Here is a 14,896-nt window from a genome sequence, read left to right as displayed (position 1 = left end):
AATCGCGCGACACAACTAATCGATGATTAAATTCGTTGCCAACGCTTTTAAAAGTCGATTTTTATCGATTTTATCGATTCGTTGTTGCAGCCCTAGTAGCAACTTTAACTGCTATACTTTCCTGTCTTAAAAAAACCTCATTTGTTGAAATGGGGGGGCCTATTGTTTGAACCCCTTAGGGGCTTTACAAAACAAAAATGTCTTTCTTGCACTTTATGAAACAAAGTAGCCTATATTTTGTGGATGGACAGCTACATTTCTCATGTAAGTTTGCGTAGTTTTAACACAAACATTTATTTTTCATATTGCACCAGTACAGTTAATGAGCAACCTGTACTTGTGTGCTTGTTTGTTCTGTCTAAAATGTTTATTTTGGAATAAAGAGGTTAATATAAATTTTTTTTTTGTTTCCGATTCATCGATTAATCGAAAAAATAATCGGTCGATTCATCGACTTTTAAAATAATCGTTAGTTGCAGCCCTAGTCTCAATATTAACATGGTTTAACAATCTGACCCCTCCTTTATTGATGTCAATTGGGTGCTTCGTTTGAATCCGCTGACTGGCCCGGGCCCCAGTGGGGGACGGAGCGACAGAACCCGACCCAGTGATGGTATGCTTCCCCCCACCAGAATGACCTTACCTTGTTTCTCCCCGCCTGCCTGGTAAGGGCGGGAGGAAGCACTGGGCCGCCGTTGTCCAGGCTACCGTCACCGGGTCGGGTTCGGTCACTCCTTCCCCCGCTGGCTCCCTGTTTCTACTACCTGCTGCACTGCAGTTGACCAAAATCCTGGACGATTTTGAAATTTCCCCCGAACATTTTTTAGGTATGAAAAGTAGGATATTGTCCGGGAAAAAGAGGACGTCTGGTCACCCTACCATATCAACAATTTAGATGTTTCAGTGAGTGAGTGCTTGTTGCTACGATGCGTCTTTGCTCAGCAGCTTCGGTCGATTGTAAACCAACCAGTTAGCGCACAATATTCATGATCATACAATAAAAGGAAGAAATCCTGTCGTTTCATTCTGTGGCTTATAATCAGGCTTGCATTAGGGCTCATAGAACAGCACATATGGCTATTCAGAGACCTATGTAATCATTATATGACACTTTTAAGATGTCCAGAAAGGGATCATGCATTTCCATGTGAGGGACTGAAGGTGATCACCTCATCGTCCAGGCCTTGCAGGCCTTCCTGCCTCCAGTAAAGTCTAGATTTATCAAAAACTGAATTCTTCCAGCAACATGATTTTTTTATAACTGTACTCACTGCATTTTATAGTTCAAAGTCTTTTTACAGGAAAAAAACTGCTACATTTATAGCAAAAATGAGGAAGCTGTTGCAGACGGCTTTATCACTTAGGCCTATATTTCTCTTTCTTACCATAATGCTTCTTTTATGATAGAAGAGAGAATTTTATTAGAAAAGCATTTAAAATCTGCGGAGCCTCTGACACATTCAGCTGGGGTCTGTCTCTTCCAGGCAGAGGTGTACAGGAAGCGCTGCTGAGGGAAATAAAATGTCTGTCTGCTGTGTTTGTCTTTCAGACCGCCTTCAGGATTATGTTGGAAAAGAGGAGGATTTCTCTGACCAGCAGCTCTGTAAACAGGAGAGGAATTCCAGTTTGGACCAAGAGGAACCAGAACCTCTGCAGATAAAAGAAGAGCAGAAAGAACCAGAACATCCCTGGACAAAAGAGGAAACCATGGAGCTCCCCATAGGTGAGCAGGAAGAGCAGCTTGTTCTGGATCACATGAGAACTCACTCAGGTAAGAAGATTGATGAATGTCTGTCCTGTGGAAAAATGTTTATAAAGAAATCTAGACTTGAAAGACATCAGAATTCAAAGCCACCTACAAACAACTTAAAAGCATTCCTGCATCATCCTTTGTCATAATTTCCTCTATCCTTCATTTTGATTAATAAAGGATTGTTTTCACAGCCCTATTTATTGAAACCATGTTAAATTCATGACACTTGATCATCAATGTGCAAGAGCCTTGACCACAATAGTTTAGGAGATTCTCAGCCGGCAGGCTCTTCTTCTCGAAACACCGGTTCAGCAAAAGGCTAAAGAATATTCCTCCTCTTTTCTGGTTAATGTGTTCTTCTTTAAAATCTATCTCCAACTCGAAGACGGCTGCCCTCTTGAAAGCGTCTCTGCGCTCGGACAGATTTTCTCCTCGCACGGAGCGAAAGTGGTTTTGACAGGTTGGGCGGAGACAACTGTAAGCCTCCTCCTGATTGGGCATTGCAGACACGATCTCACAGGAAGTAGTGTCAGGAAGCATTTGACTGACAGCTCGTCAGTTAAGACGATGGCTCGAGGCGACTTCGGTAAAGTTAGAAAGATATTCACAGATTCGGACTTCCGGGATCAATAACTCTCGTTGTTGAAACACAAATGGCGCATCTTTCATGTCCTGATAGCACAGACTATGAACTACAAGAATCAAAAAGCGTTATTTTCGAGAAAAACGAGCCGTTCTCCGAGCTGGATGCATTACATTGATCTCTATGCACAGGCAGCGGCCAGGCGAGTGGTTAGGGACCGTCTGCAAATGGTAAAACAACAGAAAAACGTTGCAAATAAAAATCAATAACTCCACTGCCATAAAGTGCAGAGACTCCAAAATCACCAAACACACCAAGGGACTCCAGATGAACATACTACAATAGCTGTTTTTGAAAAAGACACCTTTAGCTATTTTTGTAGAATTTTTTATTGTTATTAACCATTAGGGACTCTTGGTGATCACACTACAACAGCTGCTTTTGAAAAAATACACCTTTTTGTGAATGAAGTACACAGAGATGCTAGGCAGATGGGAGTTCTTTATGAAATACATTGAAGTTTTAAGCATGATGTCTCTACCTGTCTGTACACTAAAGCTTTTGTGTAAATATGACTCTGTGTTTTTTTTTTATTGAATGCTACGGGTTCACCATTCCCACGTAAAACGAACAGCTGAAACAATACCGCAAAAATTGCATTGAAAGATTGCTACAGAGAAACATATCAAGATGATCAGTGGTGGATGAAGTACCTAACTATCGTACTTTCAATTCAGTTTATTTATATAACGCCAATTCAAAACACATTTCATCTCAGGGCACTTTACAAACTAAATCAAATCATACAGTAAGATTGGTCAAAATTTTTCTATCTAAAGAAAACCAGCTGAATGCATTGACTCATTGACTCAACAGCAATCCCTCACACCAAGCATGCATGTAGCGACAGCAGAGAGAAAAACTCCCTTTTAACAGGAAGAAATCTCCAGCAGAACCAGGCTCAGTGTGAGCGGCCATCTGCTGAGGCCGACTGGGGTTCAAGGAGACGGAAGCAGAGACACAAAAAGCAGCTGTAAAAGGCGGCCCCGTCCAGGAAACCCACAGCCAGGCAGACGAGCTCCGAGCCAGCTCCCCTGTCAGAGGATGAAGAGAGCACATCCAGTTAGTCACAGTCAGAGAAACAGGACCACACTGGAAAACAGGCCAAGCTCCAACATCTAGAAACAAAGGTGTTGATGGCAGCAGCACAGCTGATATTTCTCTCCAGGATTGAGTCACAGCCAAACAGGAACAGACCAGATGAAGCTACTATGAGAAAAAGCAGAGAGAGCAGAACGTTAGAGATTGAACTAACAGATTTTGCAGAGTGGGAGAATAGAGATAGAATGAAGTAGAATGATGAAAAAGGGGGTCCCTATGTCCTCCAGCAGTCTAAGCCTATAGCAGCATAACTATAGAGATAGCTCAGGATAACCTGAGCCACTCTAACTATAAACTTTATCAACAAAGAAAGTTACTAGTGACTAGGTAGGATTCCCGTAGGCCTGTGGAGCGATATTTTCTCTCCAGTTTTCTAGCATTTGGCTTCAAAGTGCGCAGCTCTGCATTAAACCAAGGAGCAAGCTTTTCGGTTTTCATTTTCAAAGGAGCTGTGTTGTCTAAGGCAGTATGCAGAGAACTAGCAACCCCATCAACAAAATCATCAACCTGGTGTGTGTGATGATTTTGGAGTCTGCACTGTATAATCACAGAGCTATTGAGTAAAATAGGATGATATTAATGGTTAATAACAATTAAAAAATTCTAAAAAATTGCTAAAGGTGTCTTTTTCAAAAACAGCTATTGTAGTATGTTCATTTGGAGTCCCTTGGTGTGTGTGGTGATTTTGGAGAGTCTGCACTGTATAATCACATTTTTTTTTTAAAGTGTATTTTTTCAAAAGCAGCTGTTGTAGTGCGATCACCAAGAGACGGTCCCTAACCACTCGCCTGGCCGCTGCCTGTGCATAGAGATCAATGTAATACATCCAGCTCGGAGAACGGCTCGTTTTTCTCAAAAATAACGCTTTTTGATTCTTGTAGTTCATAGTCTGTGCTATCAGGACATGAAAGATGCGTTATTTGTGTTTCAACAACGAGAGTTATTGATCCCGGAAGTCCGAATCTGTGAATATCTTTCTAACTTTACCGAAGTCGCCTCGAGCCGTCGTCTTAACTGACGAGCTGTCAGTCAAATGCTTCCTGACACTACTTCCTGTGAGATCGTGTCTGCAAGGACCAATCAGGAGGAGGCTTACAGTTGTCTCCTCCCAACCTGTCAAACCACTTTTCCTCCGTGCGAGGAGAAAATCTGTCCGAGCGCAGAGACGCTTTCAAGAGGGCAGCCGTCTTCGAGCGTGGCCGCTGGATAGAAAATTGTGCGCGCAGGGAGATCCTGCGAGATAATAAATGTAACGCCATAAAGATGTTAGTAAAAGTTAGGGTCATTCATTACAATTCTTCAAGCTGATTGGGTACCTGGCTGAAACATATCAGATTCTTGATTTGTTTCATGGTGTTAACTGATAAATCAAATTCTCACCAGATCCTTTTGAGAGGAAAACACAAACATCTTTCTCATCCATAAAGGCAAAATTCACGTCCTTTTGCTAATTTTTCTAAAAGAGATGGAGGGTAGTCTAGCTAAAACAGGCGTAAACATATTTCAACCTTCTGCCTCTGGTTGACATGATGTTGTCATACACGTCTCTGTATTTCAAATTGTTCAAAAAATGAATATTTGGCTTTATCATTATTCTATTGTCATTCTGTATCATATCTAAATGTTTTAGACTTAAGATGTATCACAGTGATGCACAGAGGCTTCACCACAGACTGAATCATCAAATAGGAGGAGCTTGATCTGCCTGAATCTTTGTCATGAGAATAACAAAACATTGGTCACAGGAATGTAGTTTAGATTAGTTTTTACTCTAGGTTTCGAAGTGAAGTAGAAATAAACAGGGGAGGGAAAGGATTGAACTTGTGTGTTGCCATTAAAGTCAACATTTCTTCTGGAGAACAATGTGATGGAAAGATGTCATCTATGTTAACCCTGTTTTTCTTAAAACCCTCTGGTGAATAGCGGTCACTGTAGTGGGCAGCTACTAAAAAGTAAATATCTCTAATTCTATGCTTTCTATAGTGAAACTACATATTAGTCATTGTAACTGTGTCAGTCTAAGCACCTAAAACATCATACATACATACAGGGAAAGAAAGAAGGCACAGAGACAATTAATTTAGTTTTACTCGCGAGGAGAGTAGGAAGAGACTGCAGAGTTTACAAATCTCCAACCCACTCTGCCAGTCTTCAGCTTTCTCCTCGCTATTTATTAAAGTCAGAGGGGGGGCCCTAGTTACACAAGCTGAGGTTGCGCTAAAGGAATAGGAAACAAGAAATACAATTCAATTTGCAGCCTCAGTGAACAGGTCAATTTGCATTTAAATGTCTTGCGGTCAAATGATCCGAGAACCTCTTAGTTTCGTTAAGCTTGAGCAATACTTCCTGAGAGTTGACCCTATACTGCTTGTGCATCACCTCTCTGGAACAGTAATATGTCACATATTATACATCATAAGAACAAACATTAAGTATCTTATACATAATTATTCCAACAAACTGCAAGTAAATTTCATCTGAGAAATTTCATCCAAGATGGCCAACAAACGGCAACCCCTGTCGACCACTGCTGGCATATTCTCTCAATCCTTCTATTGTAGTAGAGCCCAACAGGTAAAAAAAATATAATGATTTACAGCAACATTTAATCAAGGATATTGTCAGTTTGAAATAGAATTTTTTTGTTTAATATGTAGAAAATTATGATTAACCATCCAATGAAGTGAACGTCATGCATCAGGTATTACATTTTTCAACATAAGTCATATAGTTGTTTACTGTGTTTTTTAATAGTTTTGCTTATAATTCAGTGTTTTAACGTTACACATATAAGCTATTCATTTAAAATTTACTTTTAAGTGTATTTTGTGTATACTTTCTGCAGATTAGCTGTAGTTTGTGTGACTGTTTTGAATTGAAAAAGCTTCCTGGATGGGAAGTCCAGTGAATTGATTTGTTTTTTTTCAACTTTTTTACCTTTTTTGTAATGACTATACCAATTATTTCTATTGTAGACTTCAAACACAGTGAAGAATAAGATAGCCAAAAGGAAAGTGAGGGTGATGAGGGCCAGGAAACAGAGGAAGGTCAGCATGATCAGGACGCTGAGGATGATGGGTACAGGGCACCTGATTGTACTGAAGCCCATTAATATGTCGTGAAAATCCAAAACAATGACTTTGCCAGAGACTTGCCTCCTTTTCTAGGAGAGTGTAAACTGAATGTGGGGGAAAGAGATCCTATGGATTGTTTCAGATACCTGTTCCAGCTCATCTCATTGATGACAGTGAAAAACACCAACTTGTATGCTCTCCAGAAAGGGAAAGGAAATCTGACAGGAGATGAAATGCAGATATTTTTAGGGATCGACTTGATCATGGGGTACATTCGCCATTGAAGGGCAGGAATGTACTTGTCAAGTGATGATGGACTACGACCATGTCTGTAAACAGGGATGAGCAAATCCTTAGACACCTCCACTTTGTGAATAGCTTTGCTTACCGCCCAGCTAACACAGATAGGCTCTCCATAATAAGACCCTTCCTAAGTACACTTCAGAAGACGTTTAAGGCAGCAGTACATCCTGAGGATTTTCAGTCACTTCAGTCAGCTATGAGTGTCATTGGTTTTTCATATTCAGTTCTAAACATTGCGCCTATAAAGTGTAAAATATTAAAATATGTTGGAATATTTTTCAAAGCATAAAATAAAACAATGATTTGTGTTTTTATAACAGAATACTAGATCATTATTTTTTTATAAATTCAAATTTTATATTGAGTTCTCAGGTGCGCATAGTCCACTCCATTGGACATATCTGTAACTTCATGAAATGATTTACATTTTTTTTTCAAGTCTTAAGAAGAATAAAAACCATTGAGAATAAAATCTTGATCAAGTCTTTCATAATTCATGCACTAGAGATGTTTTGCATTACCCACATTGTGTCATAAGAAGAGGTGCATTATGTATTCTTACCATCCTTTTAAATATTTTTCTAATTATTTTGTCTAAGGAGTTGGAGTTAGAGAAGGTTTACAGTCTAGCTCTGCACTGAGGTCAGCAAATACAGAATGCTAGATAAAGATGTGGATCAGACCAGAATGGGATGCAGCTCTGGCTTTCTGGAGTTAGCATCCCTTTTATTTTGGCCTCCTGTGATAAATGTGTGGTCATACCCTCATTTGGGGCTTATCTATAGGGTTACAGTGGAGCTGTTGCCTTTCTCCCGCAGTCTCTGGGCAAAAGGCGCGGTAAAACCTTGATAGTTCAGCAAAAAAATAAAAATCAATAAATAAATCTAAAAATAATAATTTAAACATTTCTTTAATGGTTAAGGAATTGCAGGTAATTAGATATTAGGTTTAAACACCAAACACCTTATTCAGCAACCTGCACAAAGAAAGACAGAGAATTGAGTATGATTTACTTGCAAGGAGAGTGATCAGAGACTGCTCAGTTACAATCCTCCAAACCACTCTGAAGCAGTCTCTGTTCTCCAGGCTATTTATTTAGATCAGGGATGCCCTGGTTACAATGTGGTTTCAATCTGCTAAAGGGAGGGGGGAAACCCAGATGAAACCTGTTCACAGAAACTTCTGTACAACAACATGAGATAAGGAGAATTCCTCTCCTTATCTGGTTATGCAGCTCTCCGTGTTCCACAGCCTTGACCGCAGCCGTCAGCATCCTTCTGCACAGACTTACAGCAAAACATTAGTAACACAGCAAACAAAGTTAAATGTTTCAACACTCTTTGTAATATAAGTAAGATAGGGATACAATATGTGTAAGTATAATATGATTAAAGTAGAATAACTTACCAGACTGAGTGAAAAATTTGATAGTGAGTAAACAGGATAAATTAATATATAATTAAAAGAGAAATCTAAATTTTCTAACAGCAGTCCACCCTTTCGATTATAGAAGGATATTATCCTTTTGTAATCGATATTAGAAATGGGAAAATAATGAATATAAACAACTAAAACTAACTAAAACTGTAAATATATATATAAAGAAAACTAAAAATAAAAAAATTTTGTATATGTAAAGAAAGGTTCAAATAAGAAACTAAAATTAAAAATAATAATGAAACATATATATCAAAAATGCACAACTGCATTAAGTCGGTGGACAAATTAAATGATTATAATAGATGGAAAAATTATGGAAAAGATTATGATAGCTAAAATATGTTGCCAATAAATAGAGCCCTAGAATCACAATATCGGCAAAAATGTTTTCTGTTTTTCCCCATGATGATACTTTTATGGTAAAATATCTATTTGTTGAGAATTTAAATGTTTAATTCTTATCATTATCAGTTACCCTTTTTGTTTCCCTGGAAAGAGAAAAGTTCAAATCAGTCAAAACAATAGACCCCTTCATGTCTACAAACTGTAAGTCAAATTATTAATCTGAATTTAATTAAAAGTAAAAAAAAGATAAATCTCTATGCAAAATGTTAAAATCATAACACAAAGATGTTTCACGCAGATGACGAGTTCAGCTCTTCAGAATCAGGCTCAGTCAAAGCACACATTGAAAAGTTGGAGGATTTAATCTCAGCGCTCCTCTTTCCCAATGGTAGCTGAGATGACCCGATCATCAGAGTTCATTCTCTAATCCAGAAATCTCTGCCAATACTGACCATCAGCCATCAGCTGCTCATCTAACACTTGGAATTTATTTTATTATCAAGAAAAGTAATATCAAACACTTAGAAACTAAAAATGTTCACCTTTCATTAAAATACAACACATTTCCCTTCTCATTCATGTTGTATGATTAAAAAATCAAAAAGCCAAAGCTGATGTCATCATCTTCAGGTGGGCGTCTTCATCTTTCTGTTGATGTTGGTCCCTCATACAGGCGACATTTTGAACGAGGTTCAATGGGTGGTCTGCAGAGCAGCTGGTCCTCAACACATCAGGTGGACGACTGATGGGTTAATTAACCAATCAGAGGGGATTATTCTGCCCCTTTATTCTGATTTGTTTTGTTGAAGCTTTTCCTGGTTCCTTCCAGATGAGCTCAGATTAGCTTTGATCACTTTCTTTGATGACTTTGAGCCACACCTCCTCCTGCTGAAGGATGGAAGGATGGCTGAGATGGTCCTCCATCAGGGTCTCCAGGCACCTCGGTCCCTCTGTAAAGTCGTCTCTAAGGGAAAAAAGGTCTTGTAGTATGGCAAGCCAAGAAGGTCACATTTCGCATTGAATTGTCGCGTTAAGATTGAAGTTAACCCGCAAAAAACGCGCGTTCTCCTGAGATTACGCCGCTTTTTACGCCGTCTTTTACCAACAAGCGCCGCCTTTTACGCGCGTCATGATAGTACCGCAAGACGCGCGTTAAATACGCGCGTTGTGTCGGTCAGAACACGGGTATTTAACGCACGTTTTCCTAATATGATAATGATGTCCTTCCTTCTTTTCCCACAGCCAATGCATTTGAACTGGTTGCATCCAATCGCTGATCAAGGCAGCCAGACCAAGAAAGTTCAGCACAGATCTGCTTTGTGGAAAACTGCACAGAGCTCAATGTTGCAGCATTGACAAAATTCACTGCATTGCCGTTTCACAAAGCCTTAATGTTAGGAATATATCCACTACTTACACTTTGCTGTTATTTTGAATCCATTCCATGCCTATTTTCATGTAAAAACGTTTTGCATCAACATGCATCGCCAACTAATGTTTTGTATTTACAGGTATTTCTGAGAATATAATCATAAATGTAGCCTACTTCACTGTTTTTGATCCATCGCCATGCATTCTGTCATGTAAAAACTTTTTATATTGTGCTAATAAAATGACAATAAAGGGGACACTTGTCTTCCAGAAAATTTGTCGGTCTGACTTGTTTTCTGTATATTTTCCTGCATATCACCAACCTTTTCCCATAATGCTTTCTACAGCCATGGAGCAACTGCTGTTAAAATTAAATGAACAGGAAAATTTCTTATTAAAAGTGTTATTAGTGCAATGAGAAAAAACTTGCTTAGTTGAGCCAGTGGAGGTTTGATGATCCCCATAGCTCATGTTCTCTGTCTCCTATATATATATATATATATATATATATATATATATATATATGTATTAACCACGTCACATAAATGTTCTTTCAGTCTGCAGATGGCGCCATATAACGAGTAGGCTACTGGCAGAGCAGCAAACAGGTGTTTGCACCAAAGCTGGGGAACAATATAGGCAAGGTGTGTCTCTTTTTCAAGAGAGAAATGGATACTGGATTCTTTCATCTTTTTTATTTATTATGAACTGTTATCTATTTCCCACTACCTTTGACCACTAGTCAATACCTTTACTTATGTGTACTAGAACAAGATCCAAATGTGCAAGACCCCTTGCTCACACTGGCTCCGGTGCGGTTACCGAGCCGACAGAGACCGCAACTCCCGCACACCCCCTCTCACACCGCCCTTTTGACTACGGTGCAGTGCGGCTCTGCGGCTCCGGCAACAGGTGCGGAGATTTAACAGAAGTTCACTTGAGTTCACTTGAGTTCACGTAACTTCACGCGATAACACGGCCCAAATAAGGATATTTGCGAGAGCTTGTTGCGGAGGTTCTCCGGCACGCCGCAAGGATAGCTTTCTTGCGGAATTTTCTGCAGCGCCGGAGTGTCTCGGTAACTGCAGCCGGACAGCTCAGAAGCCGGTGAGAGAGGTTTACGTCTTTTTAATGACTTGGAATCACTGCGGCGCCGCACCCACCGCACCGCAACGGTAAGACCGGAGTCGGTGTGAGCCTGGGGAGAGTCTAATTACATTTTCATTGTGGAGTAGGAGACAAGGTATGGGTGCAGCACCTTCCATTGGGGGTGTATCCAGAAAACCGGTACTACGTTACTTAGATGTTACATTTAATTTTAACAGCAGTTGTTCCGTGGCTGCAGAAAGCATTATGAGCTTGGGAAAAGGTTAGTGATATGCAGGAAACATACAGAAAACAAGTCAGACCGACACATTTTCTGGAGGACAAGTGGCCCCTTTATTGTCATTTTATTAGCACAATGTAAAAAGTTGATACATGACAGAATGAATGGCGATGGATCAAAAACAACAGAGAAGTGGGCTACATATATGGATTATATTCTTGGTTAGAGGCAAGAGAGAATATCAAAGGCATAGGTTTGATTTCAGCTTTGTTAGGGACACTATTGGTCTTCAGTTTCATTGGTCTAATGTCATTGGTCCTTTGCAAAAATATGCATACTCTTTTTTTATGCTTAATGTGAGCATCAGGCTTTGATGTGTTTAAAGAGAACAGCATAATTTCTTCCTAGATTAATACAAATCTTATAAGCTCTACACTCACTAGATGCTGTTTAGCAATGTTTGAAGCATCACTGGCTCTGATCAATGTGCAATTAGGACTTTTTTCCACTTTGAAAATGTTTGCATTTAAACTTACCAGCCACTAAGACAGAAGGTAAATACATTCCTATTTAACCAAATATAGTCTAAATATGCCTGTTATATGTTGACGTATCATGGGTTTTCTTTTGAAGATATATAATTGTGCAGAGGTAAACAGGTGAAACCCACTCTTATTCTAGGCTAAAACAGGCGAAGGCTTCTGACTGCAGTTCTATGAAGAAGCAGGAGAGAGTTTGGATTTTTGGAACTTGAGAAATGAAAGTAACCAAAGTTAGGATTTCTTTTATAAAACAAAATATTCTGAGTCAGACAGGAGTTCTGAAAACTGCTGTTGAAATGAGCAGTCTGTAATCTATCAACATTTCTGATTCCCTTTCACCAATATTTCTTTTCTATTACTGTTTTCTGTTTTTTGACGGCAGTTCAGGTGTATATAAAAGCTGTTACCGTATTTTCACGACTATAAGGCGCACATAAACGTCTTGTTTTTTCCCTCAAAATGTGCGGTGCGCCCTTTGGTGCGGTGCGCCCTATGTGTGTTGCAACTGCGACTTTTGAGACCACCTCATTGAGGAGATGATGAAAGAGTGGCTGAATGTAAGGAGACCAGGTGTTTTTTTTCCACTCATCACCATCGCTGTTAATCTGACTCCATGCCTGCCCATCTCACAGCTGATGTGAGAATTCTGCTATGTCTTTTGGTAAAGATATTTTTTGTAGTTTTCGCGATATTCTGCTTTTTCTGCGTTTTTTTTGTCCCATTGAAATGCATGTAGAATTCTTAGATTTCAGCAAAATTCAGCTAAAACTTTATCATCTTCGACCTTTAACTACTTCAGCATACTTTCAGCTAGAAACACCATTCAACTTTTAAAATGTTTCCGTATCTTTCTGCTATTACTGTTTAACTCAGCTTTTTGCTAACTTTTACAGTTTTGCTTCAGTGAAGCTTCAAATTTTAAAAGAAAATTTAAAGATTTTCAGATTTATAATGGAAGTCTATGGACGGAATTCTTCAACTGCTAGAGTGCGTGCTCTAGCTTTTGAGCTGTTCTGGTTTTTCCGAACAAATTGTTCTCACTCACTCATTTTTCACTCAGTTGAAATAAATTATACATCAAAACGTAGGGATTTTTGTCAGGATTCAGGAAATATAACCCTCATTTGTATGGTAGTTTTTAGTAGAAACATGAAAGTTGGCACAGTGGAAGCCGAAGGATGGCTGACACCAACGGTGAAATAATTTTTTGAATACCTTTTACGGTTTTGGCTCACAGTTTGTTATCCTTTCTCTGCCTCGTTTGTTCGCAGGGGAAGTTTTGCTTTTGAGAGTTCTGTTCTACCATGGAACTCCATGTTATTTAATGAGACCAGCAGGATTTACAAACCTTTATATTTCTCCTTCCCATTAAGGTTGTGAATGAGCTACAGCCATGAAAGTTACCCCAATCGGAGACAAAGGATAGCTGTCGCTTAGACTGAAATAATTTTTTAGATACCATTTACGGTTTGTCTTCAGCACTTGTTTGTTTGGAGCTGAAATTCCCATTCAAAAAAGCCTGAGAGGAAAGGAACGAAAGTGAAGCGCATGTCTCTCTGTCACTGACAGGCTCGTTAACGTCGTCAAGGTAACCGTGCTTCAAAGGGATTTTACCTCCACCACTTTAAACAGCACATTTTAATCTAATGGAGGGAGACAACACTGATTTAACATTAGGAAGTGGATACAATATGACTACTGGCCATGACCCTTCCCTTCACACGCAACCCTGATAGACTTTCAAAATAAGACTCCGGGGACCCTTCAAAATAAAAGCCCCTACATTAAACTCATATTTTTTTCCCAGCATATGGCTAAACATTATGACCCAAACTCAACCACTTTTTTAAAAATGAGACTCTAGGGGTTTTTCAAAACACACACCCACAGCAAATTTCAAAATAAAAGCCTCCCATTGCCACTTTTTCTACTGCCCTAATAACAAGGGAAAAGTGTGATTTAACGATTGGAAAGTCATCAAGTATCACTGCTGGGTCTGACCCTTTTCTCAACACACTACTGCTAGACTTTCAAAATAAGACTCCAGTGACCCTACACAATAAAAGCCTCTATATTATACTCGCGTATTAATTGATGCAAATGGCTCAGCATTATGACCCAAACTCTACCAGTTTGTTTCTATTAGACTCTATGGACCTTTTCAAAACATACCCTGGAGTGAATTTCACAATAAAAGTCTCCCTTTTACGCTCTAATACAGCATCTATTCACCAAATAACATGGAAAACCAGTGATTTCATATTTAGAAATGGATTCTATATCACTGCTGGGCATGACCCTTCCCTTGACACACATCTGTCACGGCCCTTTCCTCTGACCTGCAGGGGCAGTTCCTCCTGTAGGCAGAGGCAGGTCTAATTACTAATTGGAGCCACTTGGGCTCCTTATATAAGTTGGGCTCCACTAACACTCTCTCTCTCTGCTCCTCCAGGTATTTCCTTTGTTGGTTGGTTCCTTTTGGTTTTGGTAACGCTCAGACACATTCATGTTCACCCACTCATACACTGCACACACTAAACATTCTTACATACTCACATCTCATCTTTGTTTTATTTAAAGTTATTTATTGGTTACAATAAAGTATTGATTGGCCTAAATCGTTTGGTGTCCCCTCATTTTTGTCATGGGCATTGAGCCGGCCTGTGACAAGTGGGGGCTTGTCAAAGTTAAGTTAATGTTAGTTGTACCTTAGTTTTTGTGTACTTTAACAAGTTGTTGTTTGGTTAACTTAACATTCTGTTAGATTGGTTAACATTGGTATAGTTTTCCTTTTTATCTTATCATTGATAAGTTTATTTGTAGTTTGGCTGTTCTACTTGTTTTGTAGTTAATTACGTTCAGTAGTTTTGAGTAGTTAATTTTGGTTTCCAAACTTTTGTTGAGGGGATGCTTTGGTTTGGCCATTTTGTTAGGAGAGAGCAGTGAGCATGTGTTACCTTTGGTTAGCTTTTTTAGCTTCTTTGTTTGGTGTCATTA

General features: G+C 39.2%; 1 long non-coding RNA gene across 1 annotated transcript; it reads left to right on the top strand.

The window, feature by feature from the left end:
- Positions 1-1,707: 1,707 nt before the first annotated feature.
- Positions 1,708-10,944, top strand: LOC119777540. Its single transcript, XR_005279931.1, has 3 exons — positions 1,708-1,771; positions 10,588-10,674; positions 10,799-10,944. It is a non-coding gene; the product is annotated as an uncharacterized LOC119777540 (long non-coding RNA).
- The last annotated feature ends 3,952 nt before the right edge of the window (positions 10,945-14,896 follow it).

This window comes from Cyprinodon tularosa, unplaced genomic scaffold (assembly GCF_016077235.1).
Source record: "Cyprinodon tularosa strain WSP-4 unplaced genomic scaffold, ASM1607723v1 ctg1243, whole genome shotgun sequence".
Taxonomy (NCBI): domain Eukaryota; kingdom Metazoa; phylum Chordata; class Actinopteri; order Cyprinodontiformes; family Cyprinodontidae; genus Cyprinodon; species Cyprinodon tularosa.
The sequence above is the reverse complement of the archived record's forward strand: the minus strand, read 5'-3'. Positions and strand labels throughout refer to the sequence as shown.